The following is a 26,256-nucleotide window of genomic DNA, read 5'->3' as shown; positions in this document are numbered from 1 at the left end:
ATTCTGGGGTGTTGTATGTAAGACACAGGAGGTAACTGACCCACTCTAGTCAGCCCTGATGAGGCCTCAACTGGAGCAGTGTGTGAAGTTCTGGGCACCATACTATTAGAAAGATGTGGACGATTTGGAGAGAGTCCAGAGGACAGCACCAAAAATGATGAAAGGTTTAGAAAACAGGACCACTGAGGAAAAGCTTAAAAAACTCTCGCCATGTTTTGACTTGAAAAAAGAAGGCTGAGGGAGGGCCTGATAATAATATTCAAATATGTTACAAGCTGTGTCATAGGGCACCGCAGTCACCAGTCTCTCAGTCACCCTACACACCCCAGGCACTTATCCTTTCATCACAAATGTATTTATTCTTTCCTTACAAAGCCTAACTGTGTCCTGCAGGCTTTCAGCAAGAGGACGCTTCCATACAGCCGACACTCCTCCACCCAGGCTCCTTCCGCTTCCTGTTCCTTCCACTTATATCCTTTCAGTCACTGAGCCAATTGCCCCATTAGCCCAGCAATTGCCACCCACGTGTCAGTAATCCCCAACAGAAACGGGCTAATTGGCTTCACTTAAGTCAGCACTCTTCCCAGTGCTGCAGTAGCCTCAGTGAACAGGGTGATACCAACCAGGGCCCTGTTATAAAGAGGATGGTGATTTATTGTTCTTTATGTCCACTGAAGGTAGGATGAGAAGGAATGGCCTGATCTGTAGCAAGGGAGTTTTAGGTTAGACATTACTAGGGAAAGCTTTCTAACTATAAGGATAGTTATGCACTGGAATAGGCTTCTAAGGGAGGCTGCCGAATCTTTGTCATTGGAGATTTTCAAGAACAGGTTAGACAAACATACATCAGGGATTGTCTAGGTGTATTTGGTCTAACCTCAGTGCAGGGGGCTCGATTAGAAGTCTTCTCGAGATCCCTTCCAGCCCTACATTTCTGTGATTTTTCAGAAATCATCATCACTTAGGGAGCTGAAAGCATTCAGCACCCCGAAAATCACGGCAAAACTTTTATTTAGGTCCTTTAAATATGGAGTTAAGAGCCTGACTGTTGGCACCTAAAACTAGCATACCAAGTGATTGAATGCTACTAGAACAAGTGCAGTGAACAACAACAATAAATCAGACTGAACTCCAGTAAAAGGGAAAATATTGTTTTTTTTTTTATTTTATTTTTTTTAATTAACAATGTTTCCCCCCTCATTTTCTTAACTGTTTTAACACATTTATCTCTCTCTCTCTCTCCCCGCCACCCCGCGCCTGCAGAGTTCGGGTACAGCTGCAAAGTACACGATCCAATTGTTTATGCTAATTAAAAACTGAAAAAGTGACAAATGGATTACTGTTGTAAAAGTAATCAGATTAGCAAAGATGGACTCAGCTCCCCAGCTGGTGGAAACTGATGTAGCTTGACTAACTTCAGTCTATATTAACCGAGGATCTGGTCCAATGAAGAGAAGTAAACGTTCAATAAAAGATGAGAGTTGGTTGATTTGTTTATTGTAAATAATTTCTACATCAAATTTTGGAATTTTTCTTCAAATAAATAGATTGCAAATTCAGTCATTACTATAGAGGCTCAAATGATATTTGGTGAATAATATCATTTGACAATTATTTTCCTGTCAGCTACTAAGCGTGTTATGTTTGTAATCTTTTCACTCTTTGGCAAGCTCTAATTAGGATAGGTATGACACTGGGTCTAGTTCTAGGCCCAGCTCTGCCTGCTGGGCGACTTTGGGCAAGTCACCTCACCTCTCTGTGCCTCAGATTTCCTGTCTGTATAATGGGGATAATACTTATCCCCTTTTAAAAACTCTTTGAGATCTATTGGTGAAACCCCTCCTCTTCTTGAGATAGGTACCCAAACTTTTCTGGTAGAGTTTGTCCTGTTTTCTGGCAACACTTTCGAGGGCACATGGACACCTAACTCCCATATGTGCTGTTGAAAATCTCCCCCTTCATCCATATTTGTGACAGTCAATTAAAATGACTTTATCTGTATATTGGGACCTCTCCCCTGTCCTATTACATTGAATGGTTTCAGCATTTTGAAATCCAAGTTCCATCTTACAGTGCCATTTACAGGGCTCCCCGAAGGATGGATACAACGTGGCCTCAATTGGAATGCTTTTGTGGAGACAATAGAACCTTTCTGACTGCTGGATGTAATGGTATCTGATTTGGAAAGTAGCCTCTCTCTCTTTTTGTTTTATTGGTAGATTCATTCTGGATCTAAGTTATAGCTGCAGCTTTCCAATGCAGCATTGATCTGTACATTTATTGAAATGGATGAGATGGAACACATTTCAGTTGTGTGCTTTGTAGAAACACACACATGCACTTTCTGTCTGCCTATTTGTGCCACCTTTGTGGGGTAAACTGTGAAATGAAAGGAGTGCTGTGTGCAGGAACCTAAGTGTATCTTCTACGACTTTAATAAATTCTGCCTTATTTATAATCATTCAGGACCAAATCCTGCTTTCATAGAAGTCAATGGCAAAACTGCCATTGAATTCAATGGTTCAGGATAAAACCCTAAAAAGATATTGGTAATAATAACATCTAGCTCTTATCTAGCACTGTCCATCAGTAGATCTCAAAGCACTCTACAAAGGAAGTCAGTACCATTATCCCCATTTCAGAGGTGGGAAAACTGACATGCAATGACTTGCCCAAGGACAGGGCCTACAACCCAGGCCTCCTGAGTCCCTGTTTAGTGCTCTATCTGCTGAGCAGTGCAGTGAGAAGGCTATGAAATTCGCCTTGCACAATCAGTTCTGCTATGTAGCCAGGAAACACGAGTGCTTGCTTGAGGCAATGAAAAGTCCTTTCTGCATCTCACTGTAGAAAAATGACTGTTGTCTAAAATGCAAGTTAAAGTGAATATATCAAAGATCCTTCACATGTAAGCTAAGAGAGTCTGGAAACCATGTGCTTAGCATTTAATAAATGACTTCTTTAATTTTAATCCTTTGATTTCCCCATTCTGTGAGTTTGCTGGCAGACCGACAGCAGACTGAAGAACTCCATCTCTCTCCAGAGTAGGAGCCTCATAGTCAGCAGAAGGGGAAGTTCCCTCAAAGTTGTCCTACAGCTCTTATCTGAAAAGACCTCTCGCGCCTCAGGGATTAGTGGATAACTTGTCCCTTCAGTCTTCCGCAGTCTCAACAGAGATACCAACAGGGCTGCCAACTGTAGCTGAATCCCTGTGGCCTGAAGCCCTAGAGAGTAAGGAGCTTGCTATTGATACCTGTTGGAGAACAGGGAGAAGAGTGGCCCAAAGAACTCCACCTGGACAGAGGATCCATAGCAGAGGGAGCTCTCTATGGGCAAGCACGGGGAAATGACTGAGTGAAAGGGGAAGAGATCTGCACCACATGTGCTTGGGTGAGAGGCCACCTTGATCAAAGCCTCAGTCTGGCACGATTGGGTAGCAGAACTTAGACAAAACCAGAGAAAAAGAGAAAGGAAAGGGGTTCCTGCCTTTTGGTGGGAGGGCCTCCTATGTGGCAAGGGCTCTGTTCAGGGTCCTATATGCCAGTGCTTCCTCTCTGAAGACTTTGTAAAGAGGTGACTTCCTGAGCTGGTGCAGGGGAGGCTTCAAGGCAGGTGATGGCGCAGAGGTGGATATTGCTGAAGCTGTAGAAGGCAGCAGCCCAGCTGAGGAACTCTGGTGAGTGGTGAGGGCCCCCCTGTCCAGCTGTTAATAAAGACGACATCACTACAGCTGGGTTAGGTGATAGAGCCCCCAGAACAGACTAGGCAGCACTTCCCTTATGGGGCTGGAGCCTGACCTGCCTGAACTCTGGACTCTGCCAATCCTGGGCAACAAACATTGCATGGTGGCGCAGCTGGGGTTGGAAGCAGCTATTGCAGGAACAATGCCTTATTGGTCACTCACCCCGCGAGTGGAGGACTGAGTTTAAGCCTATTGCCAAGGTGCCTGGGGGGTGGGAGTCTTACTTAATATACAGATCTTGCTGATTTATATTTACAGGCTTTCCCAAGTTTATTGTGTCCCTTCTCCCCCACTGCCAGCAGTTCCCATTGTTTCGTACAATAGAGTGAGCACTACAAGGGGAGAGTATCACCCACCAAAGGTGCCCAGCAGGTATTCAGTTGTACCAGGCTCCTGGGGTGGGGCCCGACTCGACGTTGGTTGTTAAGTTTTCAGAATGACCCCGAGATAAATGAACCTGGCCCTTTTGCTGCTGACAACACGTGGCAGACGGGCTACAGTAGTGTGGTACATAGACACGAGTCTACTGTGGGAAGAGATGTCCTTAGGGATTCATGTGGACGCCATCACCAGAGTACCTGAGCACCTCATGCCCATGAATGGATGTATCTTTCCAATATCCCTGAAAGGAGAGAAATATTTATTTCCCCCATATTACAGATGGGGAACCAACCTATAAAAGGATTAAGGCCCAGATCCTCGATGGTATTTAGGTGCCTAACTTCCTCTGAAATCTGTAAGCAGGTCTGAATGAGCTCTCCCCTGACAGCTAGTGATGAGCCAGGGTAGGAAGGGGTTGGGGGAAGGCTTCAGGACCAGACTGTATTTACATGAACACACCTGCTCTGCAACAGACAGAGCTGTGTTGCCCAAATGATCAGTTTTGGCTGGTGTCAGGTTACAAATCACTTTAGTATTGAATGCCGGGGTAGTGAAATGTTGTTATCCTGATTGTATGAGTAAAGGGGAGCAGAACTGTGCTTACCCTGTCCTGATTGAGGGGGGTCACCCTGAACTGAACTGAATTCGCTAAGCTGGGGATTCAGATGCCAGATCCCAATGGAGTGAGAGAGAGATGGAGTGGGGAAAAGTGTTTATGCCTGGGGGTGTGGGCTTTGGCTAAGAACCATATGGCACCATTTGACCTGCTCCCTCCCCTGTTTAAAGAAAGAGCTGATTAGGCTCCATTGAGAGTCTTTTGTTCTGTTAAGTGATCATTAGAGCTGAAATCACTGATAACCAGGTCTAAGCATTAGACCTTCTATGGAACAGTGTCTCTGCTGGCAGAAGACGACCTCTCCTCCATGTATGAGGAGATCGAGGCCCTAGATTTGACCCCGGTCACCCAGGGAGAGAATGACCTACTGCTGGCTGGCCTCGATCTGGGCAACCTTACTCCAGTCCCCCTTTCCCCATGCTCCCTCCCCATAACCGCCTTTCCAGGCGGGCACCCTACAGAAGGTGGTCCACCACCTGATGCCATGGCTGCCAAATCCACCACAGAGCCTGCGCCTAGTATCACTGGGAGCCCCCTCCCCACCCCCTTAACCCTCGAATCTGTTCAGGAGGCACCACCTCTCAGCTGCTTGCCTCCCGAAGCCCAGAGCCTCGCCTCTGCCCCTGCCCCCACTCTTGTCCCTGCCCAATCCACCTCTTCCTGCAATGCTATTGTCGCCCCTGGGGTTATTTCTTTCCCGTTTTTTGCGGATTCCCCCCAGGGAGCAGCCTTTGCATTTTCTTGCCATGACCCATTAGGAGCTGCAATTTTCCCTCCGCCATCCCCTTCTACCCCAAGGCTTGAGACGGACCTAATAACTTTAGCCTGTCAGACGCCCCGTCGGTGGTCCGCACCCTGCCTGCCCGCCTCAGCGGACCACGAGGCTGCATCAAGAGCCCCACTAGGGAATAACCAGGAAATCGCAACCCCACCCCCCCATGAGCTGCGAAAAGCATTGCGGGAGTTTTTAGAAGACATCCGTGGCTCCCGCAACAGGGTACAGCTACCTCTCCAGCTATGGGGGGACTTTGATCAACTCCTCCAGGCCACAAGGGCCCTTATAAAGGAGGGTAGAGGGAAAGGAAGGCACGGTGCCGCGGCCTATGGGCGGGCCCGCAGCTTCCGTGATGATTTACTCACTTACGGGATGGGTCACGGATTGTTGCACGACCCGTCGGGGGCCGCGAACTCCCTCGCCAACAAGGAAGCCCCACCCCCGCAGCCCTCCGCATGACGCCTCTCATTATCGCAACTTTGAACACCAGGGGCTGCAGGATGGCTCTCTGCAGGTCCCAGGTGCTCTCTTACCTTTGGGAAGGGGGGTACTCTGTGGTTTTCCTGCAGGAGACCTATATGGGTCCGACCGCCGAGGACAGCTGGCGGCTGGAGTGGAGGGACGGGGTCTACTTTAGCCACTTCACGATTCGACAAGCTGGAGTGGCGACCCTGTTCTCCCACAACCTACGGCCCGAGGTGCTAGGGGTCACTGTGGCCATGCCGGGCCACCTGCTGCATCTCCGAGTCTGTATGGAGGGGCTCGTGGTCAACCTCGTTAACATCTATGCCCCGACAATGAGCCCGAAGCGGCCTCAATTCTATCAGTGGGTGTCCGACTTCCTCGGCACCCTAGATTCTCACGAGTGCCTAGTCCTGGGAGGGGACTTTAACACCACCCTCGAGGAACAGGACCGCTCAGGGGCCGAGCTGAGCCCGGCCGCCGTGAACATTCTCCGAGGAATAGTCGAACATCACTCCCTAGTGGACGTCTGGCGTGACCATCATCCAGATGACACTTCCACGTTCACCTTTGTCTGGGTGGAGGCCCATCGGTCACACCACTCTCGGTTAGACTGTATTTCTTTATCCCGTTTCCATCTTTCACAAGCCCACTCCTCCAACATTCGGCCGGCCCCATTTTCCGACCATCATCTAGCCACTATAGCAGCCTCCCTCCGTGCAGAGAGGCCGGCCTATTGGCATTTTAACAACAGCCTGTTGGAGGATGAGGGCTTTGTGACGTCCTTCCGGGAGTTTTGGCTGGCCTGGCGAGAGCAGCGGCATGCCTTTCCCTTGGCGCAACGATGGTGGGATCTAGGGCAGGTGCGCACCAAGCTCTTCTGCCGTGACTACACTCGGGGCACCAGCCGACGGAGAAATGCAGCGATAGAGCAGTTGGAAAGGGAGGTCTTAGAGATGGAGAGGCGTCTGGCTGCCAGCCTCGAGGACCCGTTCCTCTGAGGAGTGTGCTGGGAGAAGCGGGGGGAGCTCTGGGCCCTCAAGGACCATCGGGCCCGAGGTGCCTTTGTTCGATCCCGCATCTGCCTCCTTCGGGAGATGGATCGCGGCTCCGGTTTCTTCTACGCCCTGGAGAAAATGAGGGGGGCCAAGAAACACGTCACCTGCCTTCTAGCAGAAGACGGCGCCCCACTCACGGATCCAGTGGAGATGTGTGGGAGGGCCCGTGACTTCTACACAAGCCTTTTCTCCCCAGTTCTGACCGATCCTGGAGCTTGCAAGGTGCTCTGAGAGGAACTCCCCACGGTCAGCGTGGGTGACCAAGACCGACTAGAGCTGCCTCTCACCCTGGCCGAGTTCTCGGAAGCCCTCCATCGCATGCTCACCAATAAATCTCCGGGCATGGACGGGCTGACCGTGGAGTTCTACCGCGCGTTCTGGGACATCCTTGGCCCAGACCTAGCCACTGTCTGGGCTGAGTCTTTGCAGGGCGGGGTCCTCCCTCTTTCATGCAGGCGAGTGGTGCTCGCCTTGTTGCCGAAGAAGGGGGAACTCCGCGATTTATGAAACTGGCGTCCCGTCTCGCTCCTTAGCACAGACTACAAAATCGTAGTGAAAGCAATCTCGCTGCGGCTAGGGTCCGTGATGGCGGACGTGATCCACCCAGACCAGACCTATACTGTCCCGGGTCGCAGCATTTTTGACAACCTATTTCTAGTCCGAGATCTTTTGGAACTCAGGCGTAGAGATGGTCTGTCGTTCGCCCTCCTGTCTCTTGATCAGGAGAAGGCGTTCGATAGAGTGGACTATGGGTTCCTCCTGGGCACTCTGCAGGCATTTGGATTCGGACCTCAGGTTGTGAGTTTTCTCCAGGTGCTGTACGCTTCCGCGGAGTGTCTGGTTAGGCTCAACTGGACCCTGACCGAACCGGTCAGCTTCGGGCGAGGAATACGGCAGGGGTGCCCCCTCTCGGGCCAGCTGTACGCTCTGGCGATCGAGCCCTTCCTCTGTCTCCTCCGCAGGAGGTTGACAGGGTTGGTGCTGCGGGAGCCGGAGCTGCGGCTGGTCCTGTCGGCGTACGCTGATGACGTGCTCCTTGTGGTCCAGGACCCGGGGGACTTGGCGCGGGTGGAGGCTTGCCAGCCATCTATTCAGCAGCCTCCTCCGCCCGAGTCAACTGGGTCAAGAGCTCTGGCTTGGCGGTGGGGGACTGGCGGCAGGTGAGTTCCCTCCCACCCGCACTTCAGACCATCCGGTGGAGCGCGGGTCCACTGCTCTACCTAGGCATTTACCTTTCTGCCACGCACCCTTCTCCGCTGGAGAACTGGCAAAATTTAGAGAGCGGGGTGATAGAGCGGCTCCGGAAATGGACAAGGCTATTCCGATGTCTCTCCCTCCGAGGGAGAGCACTGGTGCTTAACCAACTAAATCTGTCCACACTCTGGTACCGGCTCAACACCCTGGTCCTGGCCCCGAGTTTCCTGACCAACCTCTGGACTTCGATTCTAGAGTTCTTTTGGTCAGGAATGCACTGGGCCCCTGTTGGGGTTCTTCATCTACCCCTGAAGGAAGGAGGGCAGGGCCTGAAGTGTCTGCACACTCAGGTCCGTGTCTTCCGCCTCCAGGCGCTGCAGAGGATCCTTTATAGCGCAGGTAGTTTGACATGGAGCATACTGGCGCACGCCTTCCTGCACCGCTTCCAAGGGCTCCGATACGACCGGCAGCTCTTTTATCTCTGTCCGAGAGGTTTTCCGCGAGACCTCTCCGGGCTGCCGGTCTTCTACCAGGACCTCCTCCGGACCTGGAAACTGTTTTCAACAACCAGGTCCATGGTGGTCACCATGGGAGCAGATCTCCTCGCAGAGCCCCTGCTACACAACCCCCAGCTCCGTGTGCAGGTGGCGGAGACCCGCTCGGTGCGCCAAAGTTTGGTCCTGGCGGAAGTCATGAGTGTCGGAGATCTCCTGGACTACGACCGGGGAGACTGGCTGGATCCCCTGACGCTTGCTCGGCGCATTGGGCTTTCCAGACCTCATACCCCCCGGCGCGTACTTCAGGAGGTGAAGGCCGCCTTGACGCCCGCTGCTCGGGCTTATCTCAATCAAGCCCTGCGCGAGGGCGCACCCCGCCCACCCTCTACCCCAGGCCCACTGGACCTTTCCATTGCGCCCCTACCCTGTAGATCCCAACAAACCCCTCACCCTTTCACTGCGAGCCGGTTGCATGAACTGCAGCCGGTCAGCTTCCAAATTGCGCCACGGAAATATCTATACACACTCACGCTTCACACCCTTCACGCCCACACCCTGGTGTCCCGCCCTGATACAAAGTGGCGAGACCTCCTGCCACCTTTGGAGGGTGAGCAACCCCAGTGGGCCAGCCTATATTCCACCTTGGTCCCGAGGCCCGTTGGGGACATTAGTTGGCGGCTTCTTCACAGAGCTGTGAGCACGGGCGTGTTTTTGACACTGTTCACTTCCATCCCGGATACTTGCCCTTTTTGCAACGTGAGGGAAACCCTGGTGCACGTATATTTAGAGTGTGCCAGGCTGCAGCCCCTTTTCCGGCTCCTCACGAATATTTTATTACGCTTTTGGCTACACTTTTCCCCTCACCTTTTTATCTACACACTCCCCATCCGTGGCCCCACAAAGTCGTGGGATCTCCTGATTAACCTCCTCCTAGCCCTAGCTAAAACAGCCTCTATAAAACCAGAGAGAGGAGGTTAGCCAATGAAGCGTCCTGCGACTGTAGGGCCATTTTCCGATCCTCAGTACATTCACGTATCCGGGTGGAGTTCCTCTGGGCGGCGTCCACTGACTCCCTTGACGCCATCGAGGAGCGGTGGGCGCTGTCCGAGGTTCTCTGCTCGGTGACCCCGTCCTGTTCCCTCCATCTGACCCTTTGATTGAGGGGAAGAGCGAGAGACCCCAGCCCCAGCCGTTGCCACTGTGGATACCATCATCACTGTCACCTAGGAGGGGTCCTATCACACGTGGGTGTGCGTCCCCCCACCCCCAAACCGCCCACCCCGCAGCCGTGCCCATCTTGTCGGGCACTCTCAGGAGAGGAATAATCGGTGACACTGGGCGTGGCACTAGGTAACTCAAGGGGGTGGAAGACCATGAGTGTCGAGGAAACCCCCCCGCTCTAGGCCACCAGGTAACTCAGGAGGGTGGAAGACCACGAGTGTCGAGGAAGCCCCCCCGCTCTGGGCCCAGGCTAGCCTGAACACTTCTCCCTCCTGAAGGCTGCTATGTTATACCTTGCATTTGCTTTTGTTTTGTTACATAGTTTTGCTTTATCCTTTTTGGTGATTCTTTGTAAGTGTTATGCAAATAAAACTTTCCTGCTCAAAAAAAACCAAAACCCAAAAACAAAACAAACAAAAAAAAACCCAACCAAACAAACAGTGTCTCTGGTAAAAGAGACTGCCCAGCCTGCAGCTGAAATCACTGAGAGCTGTGTTAGGCGGTGGGACTCAAGACATCCAAGAGGGTGGTGCAGAATGGAGCAGCAAGTGGAGTGGCGAGTGGCTGGCGCAACAAGTGGAATGGCCAGAGGAGCAAGCAAGGTGCCTTCTCCCTTCCGCACCCCCTCAGGTGAGAGGTGAACTCATGCAAATAAGTTCACCCTTCACTGACCAAGGACAACAACTGTGAGTGGGTGTGTGGTGGAGGGAGAAGGGAGGGGCATGTTAAGGGAACTTTTGGTCATTAGACTTAAGAACCTGAAGCAAAAAGACACTGCCCAACGTACTCTGGGGCGGGAGTTTTGATCATGGTGTTATGCTTATGAATTCTGCTTGCAGCATTTTCCCAAGTAAATGCTGGGTTACCATCCTCCTTTTTATTAAAAGTTTCTTTTCTACACCCAGGCTCAGTGCTTGCCAGTGGGGAAGTATTGCCTCTTAGAGGCACCCTGGGGTGGTGTTTAATTTCCCCAGATTACTGGGTGGAGGTGCTAGCTGGTAGAGGGAATCCTGGATATTGAACCTGGCCCTTGTTGCTGCTGATTCCACTGAGTGGAAGGGTTACAGATCAGTAGCAGTTAAAATACCTTTGAGGATGTGGGCCTAAATCACACCCAAGGCCCTCCAGGAAGGTGGAGGTAGAGCCTCAAATTGAACCCAGCTTTCCTGAGCTCTCCCCTTACCTCCAAAACCATTCTTTTTTCAGATCATTTTGCATAAGCCACCAAAAATTCATTTGGCGATTATTTTAGTATTTAACCCTTTAACCCTTAAATTATTGATGTATACTCTCACCTTTAACTCCCTGTTAACATATTTCTTGCCTGGGAATAAACCAGGCTGGGCTTTAGTTGCTCGTACAACTTAAATGTCTAGCTTTAACTATGCGTGGCACTCAGATTTTCCAGTGTACCTGCCTGTATAGGGTTTTGTGATGCGCTAACCACTGTGTTATCAAGGGGATGACAGCAAGTTAAGATACTGCAAAAGGGTGTTGTGTTCTTGGTGAACCGACAGGTTTCACTAAAGCACAATCGCTTTACCTAGATTAATAAGGAGTATAGCAGTATAGTATAATCCTGGAAAGCCTGGCCAAGCCAACCCTGGTTAGAGCTTCAGCCCCATCTGAGGAGAAGCAAGCAACTTCTATAAAGAGCAGAAGGTGGCTGCAGTGAGGAGGAAGCTGGGGAGGGTGGAGGCCTATGCTTACTCCTGCTGGGGACACCCTGAGACCAGGGGAGTTTGAACTGTACTTGGCTGAAGGGAAGATTTTAGTGTTTAGTTCTGAACTTTAAGTTCGTAAATTAGACCTAAGGAGGGCTGTTGTGATTGGACTGGAAAAACCCTGTGTGGAACTCATTTGGGGAATTAAGAAGGGAACCTGAAGAGAGGGGCTGTATGCAGGGCTACACTGCGGCCACCAGGGGGTGCTAATGATGCTATTCCCACTGAGGGCAATGTGGGGGTCTGTCCGTTGATTTACCTGAGAGTAAGCTCAGTGGCAATGTTAATTTAAACCATGCCTCTGATTATGGTGCTAATGTGGGGTTTTAATCTAAGATTTCATTAGGATTATTTTGCTTTCATTTCAAATTCATGCTATTCATGGAAAATAAATGGAATAAGCTTTCAAGGTTTCATAAGCATAGGGATTATGCATTCCTTTGCACATGGAGTGAGTTCCTAATTCTCCTTATGCAGGCACTATGCTTACATAATGCTGCAGTTTATCAGTGACCCGAGCCAGGATATTACAAATTGATCACAACAGCTTTTTCCCTCAGAGGTTCGCAGCTAATCTTTCTGCTGATGTGACAACCTTGGTTACAGATATTGCATTTCTGTAGGCTGAAACGTGATGTGAAAGGGCCTGTTAATGGAGTTACCATTGTAGTAGAAAGAGAGAGAGCCTGAGACATAAGCCCTTGTATCACAGGCATGGTGTGAGGCCTGAGATCTGAAGTAAAGTAGTGGTCAAGCCTTGGTAATATAAAGCAACGTTAGCAAGAGACAGGCTGTGAGCAGAAGTCAGTCTCTGCCCGTGTGTAAGCTCACAGAACCTGACAAGAACAAGGCTGGTATTGCAAAAACACACACATTCCTAAGAAGTGCTAGGCACAGGACATGCACACAAACACATTCCAGAAGCGTAGTACCAGAACACCTCGATAGCAACACATGCCCCAAAGATAACAGGAATCCACTGACCTCTCTTGAAGATAAGGTCAGGATGACAGTATGATGCAGGGGTGGCCAACCTGGGGCTCCGGAGCCACATGCGGCTCTTCAGAAGTTAATAGGCGGCTCCTTGTCTAGGCACCGACTCCAGGGCTGGAGCTACAGACGCCAACTTTCCAATGTGCTGGGGGGAGCTCACTGATTGACCCCTGGCTCTGCCACAGGCCCTGCCCCCGCTCCACCCCTTCCCGCCCCCTCCCCTGAGCCTGCCGTGTCCTCACTCCTCCCCCCTCCCGCCCAGAGCTTCCTGCACACCACGAAACAGCTGATCGGGAGGTGCAGGGAGGGAGGGGGAGGCGCTGATCGGCAGGACTGCTGGTGGGTGGGAGAAGCAGGGAGCAGGTGGGGGGAGATGCTGGGGGGCTGCTGACGTATTACTGTGGCTCTTTGGCAATATACATTGGTAAATTCTGGCTCCTTCTCAGGCTCAGATTGGCCACCCCAGAATCCGTCAGGAGGCAGTAACTAACTATGTCATGGGGCAATACGTAACTTGTTTGTATTGGTATATACACTGACATCTCAGAGGGACTGTCTTTGGCTGGCCTAGAGGGGAATGGAAAGTCCTGCCACTGACTGAGCTGCATCCATTGTCATGGGCATACATGTGCTAATGTAGCTGTAGATATTGATCTGGGGAGCTAGGACCATGCTTCGTCGGAAATAAACCTGAGCTAGTGCCTTCGTACCTTAACGGAACTTTTGGTCATTGGGTGGTTCAATCGAGGTCTGCTGTGCCAGCTGTCTGTGCAGAGTTGGGATGGCACACAGAGAGAATATACATGCAGCTGAACATCTGACAATAACCATGAGCCCTGAGCAAGGGGCAATGCATAACTGTGGGGCCCTGGAAGTAGGCATGGAGCCAAGGCATTGCCCAGTTGCTGCCCATCTGCACAGAAGGGGGTGTAGATACACCATAGGGGCAACTTTTCCTCTCCTGCATACGAGCCAGCAGTGAGATCAGCCTGCGCAGAGGTGTAAGGGGGATGCCTTAAACCCCCTACTGTGACTGAAGAAAAAATCCTCTTAAAATGGAAAGGGTTTGAACTGAAGAACATTGAGAACCTGGGGGACAGGCTGGAGGCTGGCCAGGAATGCTAGATCCCACCTTTAGCTAGGGGATATGCTGGGAATCTGTTTTAAGGCAATAGGCAAGTCTTTTAGAAAAGGTTTTTTTTTTTCCGGATATGACAGTGTAAAGCCTTAGGTTGCGTCTTTATGTTTATTTACTCTGTACCCTGTAGATGTTTGCGTTCCTCACTATTTCATCCTTGAATCTATTATTTTTCTATTAAATAAACGTTTTTGTTTATTTGCATCCCAAGCAAGTCTCTCTTGTGCAAACTGTGTGGAGTGTGTGGATCAAAGTAAATTGATAACTACGAGGCTGGTTTCACATTTTCAGAGGGTGATGACAGACAGGGGAATGGTCCATTGTCTGGGCAATAAGAACTGGGGAGGAAGTATGTGGAAAGACCCTGGACTGACAGTGTTGTTCATGTTGCCCTGAAAAGAGTGACTAGGCTGGTGAGAACCAAAGTTTATGCTTGTGGGCAGCTACTGGTGTCAGGGAGTTGAACCATAGCTCCATGGCACCAAGGCATCCCAAAGTTACAAGGCAGGTAGTAACAGAACCCCTTATGGTTCTGAGTGGACTCCAAAACATCACAGAGGCTCATGATTAACCTGTCAGCTCAAGCACAACATGGGTAAAACAGCTCTTAATCTTCCTCCCCAAGCCCTCCCCACTACCTCCTTTCTTGATCACAGTGGACAACACCACATCTTACCTGTCACTCAGGCCTGTAACCTGGGTGTCAGAGCTCTTTCCAGGCTAATTCTAAGTCTTGCAGATTCCTTCTGCATGCCTCTCTAAGATACATCTATTCCTATCCACCAACACAGCTAACATGTTCATCCAGGCTCTCATCTTGTGCCTCAGTTACTGTGACATCTTTCTCACTGGCCTTGAAAAATGCAACCTCCCCCAGCATGTATCAGTTCATAATGCTTCTGCAAAGTTTATTCTCCTACCAGCTGGTTTGCCATTGTCACCCATCTCTTTGCATCCCTTCACTGGCTCCCTCTTCTCTATATCAAACATAAGCTACTTGTCTTCACTTTAAGGCCCCTCACACCCTGTCCACAACCTTCCTATCAGCCCTCATTCAGTATTGAAAGGTTGACTCCTTCTTCTAGTTGGCCCATGATGTCAGCCTCCATTGCCCACTTGTTAAATTTTCAAACAAGCATTTTCATGTTTTCTTCCATGCTCCCCCTCTTGCGATGGACAAGCTCCCTGTAAACATCTGCAAAACTAACTCATTATCCATCCTTAAATTGCTCCTTTGTGGCAAGGCCTACAAAAACGCTCCCAAAGGTTAGGTTGTTGGTGTGCTGAGACAACAGCCTACCAGTGCTGGCCACATTCTCATTGCTTCCTTGTACTCTCCTATCTGTCTGGATCCATCGGTTGTCTCTTGTCTTATAATTAGATTGGAAGTTGTTTGAGACACAGACTCATTTTGTCTGGTCCATGACTGGGGCTCATAGATGTGAGGTGATGAGTCATCTCTCAGTCATAGTTTGATTTAAGCCACATGTGGGAGGAGTGTTTCCTGTGTTAGGCTCCAGCCAACCCACAAGCCATGAGCTGGTCTGGTGTCTCTCAGAGCAGCTATATAAACCTCACAGGAGAAACAGCAGCTCAGTCTGCTCAATGTTGTTTCAAGGCTTGGAACTCTCCTCTGCCTGATAATGGTGACAGACTCCAGGCTTCAGTCTGTTCCAGCCCTGCTCTGGCTACAGCCTAGCTCCTGGGCCTATTCTTGCCTTATTCTGACCCTGTTCTTGACTCCTTATTCCAGCTCTGGCTCTTGGTTCTGACTACTAGACCTGACTGTTCTGGCTTCGACTGCTAGGCCCAACCACCCTCACCTTGGCTTCTGACACTAGGTACTACAATTATACTAATGATAAGGAAAAAAATCTTCCACTGAATTATGCCTTGAGGTGGATAAGTAACTGAAACGCAAGGAGTAGTTGGTTTTGCAATATGCTCCTGCTGTATGTACAAAATTACATGCAAACTACAATACTATAATGTTTGATTAGCTACCACATACTCTGAATGACCAGAGAAAATAATAAGTTATGTTCCCATGTCTTTTTTGCCACCTCTAAACTATTGTTTGGTGTTCAGCAAAGGCAGCTCTTTCTCTTCCTATTCGTTTAACTTTACACGCTTGCCAGAAGTATAGTGGGATATTTAGCTTCTGCTGAATTCTTTCAGTGATATATGGTGCATTGGAAGCAATGAGAAGCAGCCCGTAGTGTTCATGTAGAAAGTTTGTTATGCAGGAATGCAAAGATAATTATCCAGTAAATGCTGATTATTATTTTTTACTATAGAATTCCTGAGAAAGTGTTCCAGAGAGCTGCAGCAGATAGAGGGCTAGGGAAGCTGGGAGATGAGACATGAGACACTTTTGATTAGGACTGGTCAAAAATTTTCTGTCAAAGTTTTTCAATGGAAAATTTGGTTTTTGATCAAAGAAAATTATTCACCAAAAGGTTCTACTTTTGGTGGAAAAATTTTGACTTTTCATTGAAAAGCCAAACATCTGAAAACTGAATATTTTTGGCTGAAACCCAAATTCTTCAGAAATTCTGCCATGGTGCATCATGGGAGATGTAGTTTGGTGCCCCATGCTTCCATTCTCCTCTATGAGCTGGGCTCCCAAGCTGGAGTATGTTTCTCATGATGCACCAGAGCCATGGAACTCCCATGGTGCACCACAGCAGCTCAGCAAGAGGCCATGAAACCATGGTGTGTTATGGAAGATGTCATCTGACCAGGGAGCCCAGCCCGTTGAGGAGAAGGGGGGCATGAGGCACCCAAAATACAACTCCCATGAGGCATTGGCCATTTATAATTTAAACGTTCCCTTTTCAGCCAAAAGTTTTAGATTTTCAATTTTTCAGTTAAAAGTCTAAATATTCCACAGAAGATAAGCCTGTTTTCTGACCCGCTCTACTTTTCATCCTTTACGACTGTGTGCCCTTAAATTGCAGGGATAGTGCAAGAGCTGTCTGTGGAAACTAGAGCCAGGTTAGAGACCAGGAGCTAGTCTTCATGCCCATTCTCCCAGCTCCTAATAACCTTTCCCCGTTTCTGAAAATATGCACTCTCCTTGTGACTTGCCTCCCTGCTGCTGGCTCCTTCACCCTTTTGAAGGAGGCTCTTAGGAGTTCAGTTTAAATTTAAACATCAATTGTCTATGTCGTCTCAAAATGAAAACAAATCTTTGTCTCAAATTTCTAGCAATTAATCAATAATCCTCTATAGCCTGATTCTTTAGAACTGCCAAGTGACCTATTAATGTGCCTACTGCTCAGATCCTCAAGCAAGAGCCATGCCCAGTTTCTCAATCAATGCTGTAATTGAAAAATCATGGTGCACAAGCTTGTCTACAAACCCTGCAGGATAGAAGGGGACCATCTAATGCATCTGAGAACATCTGCCAAATTCACTCTGATTCTGGCGGAACAGAATGTCAGGGAGCATCTAAGCTTTGCAAGGAGAAAGGCAAATCAATTAAATCAATACTAAATAAAAACATTGTTTTACGTCCAGCCAAAGTAAACAATATTACTGTAAGCACTGAAGCTTGTTTTTCTTGCAGAATGCTTTGTACATGAAAGCACATACACTATTAGTTTATATATGACAGCTATTAAAAGCCTTAATAGTTAAATCTTTGGTGCATTCTCGTCACATTATAAAAAATGTACAGTTTGTAGAGTAAATACTTTACAGATATTTGGAAGAAGTGGAATTAAAATGGGTAGATATTTCACTAGTCTAACAAAGAAAAACAATCTGTTTCTGACTAGGGTTATGTAGGATGGTCGTGAGTTTCAGGCACTGGAGTTGAACTCAGAAGATCTGGGTTTAATTCTTGGCTCTGCGACAGATTTCCTGTGTGACCGTGGTTAGGCCCAGATCGTGAAATGTATTTAGGTTTTTAACTTCCATTGAAATCAGTGGAAGTTAGGGGCTTCAATACCGTTGAGGATCTGGGCCTTAGTCTCTCTGTACCTCAGCCTTCTCTTGGTAATGTGAAAATTAATAAAATATTTCCCTATATCACAGGCCTATTGTGAGGATAAAACCATAAATACTTGTGAGGCACTTGGACGCTGGATGTAAGTAGATAGATGCTATTGAGTGCCTTCATTTGCCATTCGCTTAAATGGGAACTGAGGGCACATACCGCCTTGCTGAAGGTGTTTGACTTCCTGCAGCACTATACCAGTTTACCACTATGTCAGTCCTGCAGTCTTTGGGTGAGAAGCCCTATTGATGTCAGTGGAACTGCTCCGTAAGATCACACCCTGCCTGATGAAGATTTCTGGTGCACCCATCATTGCCCACCATCTCCCATTCATTTTTTCACCTATACCGAAGCCTGAGCTGATCTGCATTCTAATTATGAGAGTGGGGGCAGCCCGGGTCCCGTTGTGTTCCCATAGTGGGCCATGGCAGCACACATGGGGACAGGTAGGAGCTCACCATTAAGTGGAAGCCTAATCTACCAGTCACACAAAGTAGTAGGTGTAACTGTGGTGGGGTATTACAGGACACCTAGGAGTAGATTTTCACTTCCGATATAGCTCTGAGCATAAATTGCACCACCCCAGCAGGCATTGTGACTCACAGGCACCCCTCATGAGCACAGTTCCCTCTCTGCTCTATCTGGCTTGAGGAGGTGGTGATTGGGGATGAGCCTAGGTAAGCCACTTAGCCTCCCTGTGCCTCAGTTTCTCCACCTGTAAAACAGAGATAATAGCATTGTCCTACCTTACAGGGGGACTGTAAGGATAAACACACTAAAAGATTTTGGGGCACTTAAATACTATGATGGGGAGCGTAGAAGTACTTAAAAAAGAGAGAGGAGCTTGCTATTGTCCATTACCAGCAGCAAATTGCATCACCCCGCCAACAGTGACTGAGCTGTACAGGCCTGTGTGTCGCTAACAGTGGAGCCAAGATGCTGCCCACCTGCTCTGGGAAGACAGTAGGCAGATATCCATGTCTCACCTACCCCTGCGTGCCCAAACCCAAGGTCTGATAGCCCATGTAGAAGCGTAAGGGGGATATTTACTCCCTTTTATGACTGTGTAATCCAGGGGATAGGCTAGCCCTAAACATCTTCAAAGCAAGATACAGAAACACTTAAATACAGGACTCTCAGCTGGCTAGCAGCCATATAGGAACTAATTCAAACACATTAAATGCGTATTGCTGTGTTAGTTTGGTGGATAACTACTCGGGGTGGATTTAACCAGTGTGTACTTCCCTATCCCATCCGGTGACTGAGCTGACTGTGTAGCCATCCTGCACATTAGTACTGTGATTCAGCTTGCACCACGCTCCTCAGCCAGAAGGCAGGAGTTCCCTAGGTCAGACTAATGGGAGTTTTCTCTTTGCTGACCTGGGTTAAGCTCCTCTCAGCTGGAAGTTGTTTCTTTGCATAACTTACAATCATCTGCAAGTCCACAAGCATTGTTAGTGCTAAGATCGGTCTCTTCATTGCAGGGAACAGTATATGATTATGTGCATGTGTTTGGAACAGTCCCTCTTCTTTTTTTTTTAAATGCTCATTAACAATATCCTATTCAGCTATACAGTGGCTAACATCCTGAAAGATTCCAAAGCACATTACAAACTATGGCATATATGTCTACAGTGCAATTATAGGTGTGACTGCAGCACATGTAGACGTACCCAGTGGTGAGCTGGGGCCGGTTTGCACCGGTTCGCGTGAAGCGGTTGTTAAATTTTGAAGCTGGTTAAGAACTGGTTGTTAAAGCGGTGGGCAAACTCCGGCCCGCGGGCCACATCCGGCCCGTGGGACCGTCCTGTCCAGCCTGCCTGAGCTGTCAGCTGGGGAGGCTCCTCTGAGAATCTGTTTTTAATTTTTACTCACCCAGCGGCGCTCCAAGTCTTCGGCGGCACTTAGTGGCGGGCCCCTCACTCGTTCTGGGTCTTCGGCGGCACTTCGGCGGCAGGTCCTTCAGTGTTGCCGAAGACCCGGAGCGAGTGAAGGACCTGCTGCCGAAGTGCCGCCGAAGACCCGGAGCGACTGAAGGAACCGGTTCTTCAGCTTTTGGCAGCTCATCACTGGATGTACCCAAGCTAGCTTCGATCTAGTTAGCTTGAACAACAATGGCAGTGAAGTCGCAGCTGCACAAAGCTAGCTTGAGTATGTCTACACAGGCTGCAGTCACTCCTCTGATTGCAGTGTAGACATACCCTGTTTGTATAGGAGTCACTTTGTCGGCCACTGAAATGAAGCCATCTCTGGGGTGGTATGCACCAGTCAATAAACTAAAAACAGCAACATTATGCAATAGTTTAGGGCACAAAATGAAGAAAGTTGCAGCCAGTTGATATTTGAAGCAGAAGACTGTTAGGCAAAATGTAAGTTTTCAAGCAGGAGTTCACCCCAGAACACTCTTGCAAAAAGTGCTACAGAATGTTTAATGGACAAATGGTCAGGATCCCCAGTTTTACATCTCATCCAAAAGACAGCATCTCCACAAGCACAATGCTCCTTGCCATCACGGCCAGGGCACTGGTTCAATTCTGACATGGAAGGAGGAGTGCCACCTACTGAATCACCAACATCCTAGTTGAACCTGACTTAGTCTAAGGTCAGAGGAGAGCACAGATTGCAGTGGCATGGGAGGTAATGTCACTTCCAGCCCTTTGACTGAAATCACTGGTAGCTGTGTGTGCCCAATGAGGGTAGAATTTAACTGGATATATTGAAGTAAACTCTGAATATATGCACGACCAAGTAGTGGCTTGACTAACTGCTGTATGTTTACATTTTTACCTCAGAAAATTAAGGGAGATTTCTTGTTTCTGAGCCATCTGTATAGGACATGGGTATTGCACTTTGAGATATCAGAGGGACAACTCTATTTTAGATATAACTTGGATGAATAATTTATAATTTCTGTGAGGAATTATAAAAGTGATTTGTTTTTGTTTTACAGTTCTTGTCAAAGTAACATCATCAGCCTCATGCTGTTTGACATGAACTCTTCAAAACATTGCTGGAGATGCTACAGAAACTAGTAATTCAGCTATTTCTTTCTGTATAATGAACTGATCATCACATTAGTTTTACTGAGAGTTACACAGCATCAGCAAGCTATGGCTAGCTTGGATCTCAGAGGCAGCAAGGCATTTAGAGACTTGCTTGTTGGTCTAATGGTCTGCATTACAAAAAAGTTACTGTCATTCAGGTGAAACGTGAATGGAGGCTCTGTTCCCTGGAGGTCATTATAACCTAACTGTATGCTTTAGAAGAGTAGGGAGTCTGAGCTCAATTTGTTCTGGCCATTTTCCAAATGAGGCCTAAGCCATGGCCTCCTTGTAGGGAGGTCTCTGCATGGTCCTCCTTGTGGATCATCTTACAAATTGTCTGTTGGGGAGACGGTTGTTCCCCCCAGGTGAAAAGAAGACAAGGGGGTTTTGGCCCCCAAACATCAAAGATCTCTGGAGATTCACTGGAAACTAGGGCTTCAGCATCCAGAACCCACTGCTACTCTCCACGCTCCTTGTCCACAGGTTCATTGAGCATCTCCTGGGAGCAGCTGGCCTTGGGACTCCTGCTTGCCCCCATCCCCTTAAATATAGTGGGCTGCATTTTCTGTTAGTGCAGCAGAGAGGTCACCCTGGCTCTATTCCTGGCTCTAAATGCAGGGGAGAGACGACTGGGAGCTGGTCTAATTTGCATCAGCCTGCTCTGATACCCCAAGGTACCATATACCCACTGGGCATTGCTGGAGCACTCTGTGTTCTACTCATTCCCAACATGTCTTCTGCACCAGGAGCTATGGAGAGGGAGGCTTAGGAGCTGCCTCTACCAGATCTGTAGAGACCAGAATTCCTCTGCCCCCCACAAAGTGAGTGTCCCAACCCGTACGGGGATTGGGGCTGAGAATCTGTCTCATTATTTATATATACCCCATTTATTATCTTTGGGGCAGATTCTGTTCCAGCGGAAGCTAATGGTAAAGCTCCAATTGGCATTAATCAGGCCAGGAGTGGATCCTGAGGGAGGAATTTAATCACAGAACTATAAGAGTTAGAGATGGAGAAGACTGATTAGTTCCCATCTAGTCCATCCCTCAGCCAATGCAGGATTGTTCCCAGTGGTATACGATCTTGTGTTTTTGTCTAGTCTAACTTTCCCATTGGGTGGGGCTTCCATACTTCTCTTCAGAGATTATTCTATAGGCAAATCAGTCAGTGCCTCAACACTTTTCCTTATCTTCATCCAAAACAATATACCTTTCAATAAACCAAAGTTGTTACCATCCTTCCAGTGCTTATACATTATTATTAATATTTATGCCATCCTTCTGACAGGTGTTGTCAGCAGCGAAAAGGTTCAAATATCTAGGGGTACCTCTTAAAATTAACAAACACCACCGGCTTCTGCCACCCTGGTGCTCTCTCCACATCAAGTCCAGTCCAGCAGCTCCACCACTCAGCGTTGCTATAGCAATTACAGTCAAGGGGTGCTGGTTGTATGTTAGTGTGCACATGCTTGGCTACCACTTCTGCATCATCTCTTTGCATGATGCTGTCTTAATGCTGAGTAACTGTCCTCAGACTTCACCTAATTCAGCTTAGTGATGCCAGATAGGGGACTTCACAGTAAAGTTCACTCAGCTCTGTTGTTAACCAGTGTGTGTGTGTGTGTGTGTGTGAATGGCATCACAGGACCCTTCTGCAGAATCTCTGGAACCAGGGACTCACTCCTAGTGAAAGGTAGCAGTCCCTTTTCCCTGCTTCTTGTTTCTCTGGCTTATGTCCAGCTCCACTGGCCAGTCATGCAGGACTGGAGGCTATGGCAACTCCTTACTCATGGAATATTAAGTATAGTTCTATTTGCCTTTTGTCCCACAATAAGGATAACAACATTTCATTACCCCTACACTGACAACTTAAATGAATTTTAACCAAAACAGCCAGAATGTCACAGTGGGAAGGTGGGTAACTTGCAAACATGACCTGCTTATTCTGGCTATTCCTCACATTCACCAACAGATGGCAGTAGAGAACTCCTTCCCTAAAGTTACAGAGCTACTGCAGGCTGGCATCTGTATTGTGACAGTGTTTAGGAACCCCAGTTGTGGACCAAGATCCCATAGCGCTAGGCACTGTACAATCACAGAACAAAAAGACATTCCCTGCCTTAAATAGTTTACAGTCCCTGTGCAGGTTTCAGAGTAACAGCTGTGTTAGTCTGCATTCTCAAAAAGAAAAGGAGTACTTGTGGCACCTTAGAGATTAACCAATTTAGTCCCTGTGCAATTACTAAAACAAATGACTGTTCCAAACTATTTGACTGTACCAAAACGTGTTTTATCCCCTGTACTTCCAGTCTGAAAATGCTGCAGGAAGAGCAGCATATCTAACTATCACAAGCAATATATGTAGATTTTTGGGGTATCATTGTAGATGGTTATAATATTCCCCTTTCCCTTTGTCACTACTGTCTAAAGCTGTAGATATCAAGCGCTTTTGATTTTTCCTAGCAAATCAATCCCTTCTGTCCTCTAATTATTTTAATTGCTGTTCTCTGAACTCTCGCCAATGTGCCAATATTTTTCTGGTAATGTGCACACAAAAGCCTTCAATATTCCCATTGCAGCTGCTCCAGAGCCATCTAGAGAGGATCTGTTATCTACCTGCTCTATGGCATGATGCATGTGGAATCCAAATTTTCATTGATCTTTTTTGCCTTCAGATTGCATTGTGCACCTGTAAGTCTCTACTGGCTTTTTTCATCCCAGTCAGGATCAATGGTGAGGATTGTTTTTGAATCTCAAATTAAATCTTGCTCGTTAATTTCTTCCCATGTTTCTCATCTCTCTATTTTTTTTCTCTGTCCTCAGAGGAATTCACACATACTTTATTAATTATTATTATTATTTTATTTTATTTTATTTGTATTCCAGTGGCTCCTGAGGGCAACAATTCAGATCAAGGTCCCACTGTGCTAGGCCCACACCAACATATAGTGCAATCACAGGCAGGTCCTGCCTCAAGGAGCCTACAGTCTATGTAGGAGAGATTGACAAAAGGTGAGAAGGGAAGTATTATTATCCAATGGGACAGATGAGGAACTGAGGTAAGAGATTAAGGATTCAGTCCTGCAAGGTGCTGAGATCCAAGCAAAGGTCTTAAATGTTAATGTTAAGCATGTGAGTAGACCCACTGAAATCAACAAATAAATTGAGCTAAATAAAAGGACTGCTCATGTGCTTAAAGTTAAATCTCTGAGTAGCAAACAGCATGGATCTTGGATGGAGAAACACAGGTTCCAGGAGGGAAGTTTTTGGAGGAGGTACCAAAAATCAAATTCAAAAATTGCTTCTGTTCCCATGCAGAACAAAATTGAGACCTTGCAATTTTTTTCAGGGACAGAGAGATCAACCAGCCCCCCAGTGCAGCAATAGCCAGGTGGTTAAGGTACTGAGCTGGAATGAGTGATACTGCTGTGTGTCCTTTGCTCTGCCTGATTCAGCGTGAACACGGGTCTTCCCCATCGCAGACAAGTGTCCCACCACCAGGCTTACTGAGTAAATCTCTCCCTTTGGAGCTATTCCACTTTGTATAAATAATGAAATAGTCATTGGGACAGAGAGAGGATGACTCTGTAGTCTGATGCTTAGGGCACTTGCCTGGCATGTGGGAGACCCGGTGCAAGTCTGCCTGATTTGGAACAGGTTTCAGAGTAACAGCCGTGTTAGTCTGTATTCACAAAAAGAAAAGGAGTCCTTGTGGCACCTTAGAGACTAACCAATTTATTTGAGCATGAGCTTTCGTGAGCTACAGCTCACTTCATCAGATGCATACCGTGGAAACTGCAGCAGACTTTATATATACACAGAGAATATGAAACAATACCTCCTCCCACCCCACTGTCCTGCTGGTAATAGCTTATCTAAAGTGAGCATCAGGTTAGGCCATTTCCAGCACAAATCCAGGTTTTCTCACCCTCCACCCCCCCACACAAAGTCACTCTCCTGCTGGTGATAGCCCATCCAAAGTGACAACTCTTTACACAATGTGCATGATAATGAAGTTAGGCCATTTCCTGCACAAATCCAGGTTCTCTCACTCCCTCACTCCCCTCCAAAAACCCACCCCCATACACACACAGACTCACTCTCCTGCTGGTAATAGCTCATCCAAACTGACCACTCTCCAAGTTTAAACTCAGTTTGGATGAGCTATTACCAGCAGGAGAGTGAGTCTGTGTGTGTATGGGGGTGGGTTTTTGGAGGGGAGTGAGGGAGTGAGAGAACCTGGATTTGTGCAGGAAATGGCCTAACTTCATTATCATGCACATTGTGTAAAGAGTTGTCACTTTGGATGGGCTATCACCAGCAGGAGAGTGAATTTGTGTGGGGGGGTGGAGGGTGAGAAAACCTGGATTTGTGCTGGAAATGGCCTAACCTGATGCTCACTTTAGATAAGCTATTACCAGCAGGACAGTGGGGTGGGAGGAGGTATTGTTTCATATTCTCTGTGTATATATAAAGTCTGCTGCAGTTTCCACGGTATGCATCTGATGAAGTGAGCTGTAGCTCACGAAAGCTCATGCTCAAATAAATTGGTTAGTCTCTAAGGTGCCACAAGGACTCCTTTTCTTTTTGATTTGGAACAGGACTTGAGCCTGAGTCTGCCATCTCCTAGGGGTGTGCCCTGACCACCTGTCTCACCCTCTGAAGTTCTCATTGAAATGGGGAACATTTTAGTTTTTTTGACCAGCCCTACTCCTACCCTTATTTTAAAAAAATATTTCCTCGTTTCCCACTCCAGTCAAAACCACCGGTGAAGAAGCACTCTGAATAGGGGCCTGCTTTCACTGAACAGCTCAATAAAATCTCATCACTGCTGGTGTGTTTGTACAATCCTAAAACCATGGGTTTGCTTTTCCTCTTGCTTGCACTGGTATTAATTAGAAGTAAATTCCATTGAAGTCACTGGAGGAATGCTCATGTAAGAGCAGAGGAGAATAAAACCTGCAATTCTCTAAGTAGTCCTTGAGCTGCTCTAAACCTCCTGAGTACTATCCAGTTTTGCCATAGGGCCAATTTAATCAGCCATGTTGCAAGTGGAATTAAGAGAAAACACATACCTCAAATAAATTTAATTCTTTAGTTCTATACGCTTAATTATGACTAGATAAATCTTAACTTCAGGTTCAGATTCCCCCTCAGGCCTGGCACTTAAGGGAAACTTCTTGTTCCAGACTGCAATTCTTTCCCTTTCTTTTTTTAATGGTGTTTTCCTCCAACTCATCCAGGGATGGAGAACTATTAAGATTAAAATCAAAACCCTCCTGGGGTTTGTCTCATCTATCCACTGGTTCCTATAATGTTAGAGTATCTTGTCTTTTGCTGGCACCGAGCTATCATCTCACCTCCTGCTGACTGCTGAGTTGTTTATAAAAACCCATTTCTCTCTGCATATGA

This window comes from Eretmochelys imbricata, chromosome 1, assembly GCF_965152235.1.
Source record: "Eretmochelys imbricata isolate rEreImb1 chromosome 1, rEreImb1.hap1, whole genome shotgun sequence".
Classification (NCBI taxonomy): Eukaryota; Metazoa; Chordata; order Testudines; family Cheloniidae; genus Eretmochelys; species Eretmochelys imbricata.
The sequence above is the reverse complement of the archived record's forward strand: the minus strand, read 5'-3'. Positions refer to the sequence as shown.